Source organism: Microtus ochrogaster, chromosome 10 (assembly GCF_000317375.1).
Source record: "Microtus ochrogaster isolate Prairie Vole_2 chromosome 10, MicOch1.0, whole genome shotgun sequence".
Lineage (NCBI taxonomy): Eukaryota > Metazoa > Chordata > Mammalia > Rodentia > Cricetidae > Microtus > Microtus ochrogaster.
Genome location: NC_022016.1, coordinates 80,233,455 through 80,235,147, shown reverse-complemented (window position 1 = coordinate 80,235,147; position 1,693 = coordinate 80,233,455).

Sequence of the window (1,693 nt, the reverse complement as noted above, 5' to 3'; positions counted from 1 at the left end):
GTAGGAGTAGAACAAAAGGACTGCATTAACATAGAAATTGAAAGTCATGGGGTACATTCATCCCTCAGGCCCTAGACCAACCTCTCTGTAGGCAAACCACTCCTTGGGTGGAATCCCAAGTTATTTCCATAAAGGTACTTAGCTGGGTCCTTAGATCCAACTTTTTGTTTTAGGTGGGAACCAACTACTTCCCTCTCTCAGGAGCACTAGGTCTTACAACTAGCCACACCTGTGGACAGCCTTCAGGGAGCAGAACTCTGATTTACACACAGGTGGGACCTTTGTTTGAGTTCGAAGCAGGGTAACCTAAAAGCAAGATCTGCCTGCCTCTGCTTCCCAATTGCTGGGATTAAAGATATGTGCTAACACACCTTGAACTGACAGAGGTCTGTCTGCCTCTGTCTCCCAAGTGTTGGGATTAAAGCTGTGTGCCACCACACCCAACTATTCTCTTTCTTTATTTTAAGGACTCTATCCTTTTGTCTTTTTTTCTCAAGCCTACATATATTTTTAAACACAGTGTAAACCATTTAGAGGTTTTCTTCACCTGAAACTCTCTTTACTGTATATCCCTCTTTTTCTGACCACATGAGTCTTTGATTTGCTAAGTGATATGGCTAGGATTAAAACCATGGCTTTGATGGCTGGATCCAGCCCATTCCTTAGCTTTCTGAGATTCCTCATGGTGGAGGTACCAGCTGGAGCCATGTTTATTGCCACAACTCTATGGCATTTCAAGGTCTGTGCCACTAACAATAAGCATGCTGTAGGCTATTTATAAACACCATTTAAGTGATTTGTGGCAGAGTCTCTCAAAAGGGCTAAAGCTGAGTCAGGAAGCCTCTGTGAAATGAGAGCACTTGCCCATAGCAAACAGAGCCCACCCAAGAAATTGCTGTTTATCCATAAGCCATGCTAAACTCTATTATTTTATGTCTAGAATTACTTCCCAAGCTCTTTCAGGCTTTATGTAGATGCAGTTGTCCACATGTTGGGCACCATTCTGTTGTCTGAGGTGTTCTATCCCAACAGGACCCACAGCTGTTTAGCCCCGAAGAAATCACACAGAGGTCTACATTAGTTATAAACTGTTTGGCCTATTAGCTCAGAGGTTAGTTTACCCCTGCCCTTATTTTAGTGATGAGAAACTGATAACAGAGAGGTAAAATGATATTGTAAAGAGGAAATCAATCATTGAGAGACCATAGTGGTACTGGTCAAATCCCTATTGGACTACAAGACTCCCTCCCCAGAAGATGCTGTCATGCTCCCAAGTGTTTTCTCCTTTCCCTTTCCTAACAATAAGGGATTTCTCAACCCATAGGGCCAAAGGTCCTTTCTTTCTCTCCTAAATCCCATGCTATGTCAAAAACTTGAGCAAAGGGGAATACAACAATTTACAGTCGCATCTCACTGAATTTTATCCAATTTCATGGCTACTCTTTGTATTCACACAGTGCTCTTCCCCTCTGACCTTGGACTCTTGGATGGTGACCTTTTCTCTCTTTTGCTTAAGAACCTATATTTCACCCCTAAAATGAGGGAATAGATGAAAGAGTTCTGGAGTTCAAACCAAACCAGACTCTCAGTTACAGTTGTCTTTTTTCTTTAAAATTATTAATGAGCCTTTGAAAATTTTATATAATGTAATTTGATTATGTTCATTCCCTCTCCCAATTCCTCCCAGATCTGT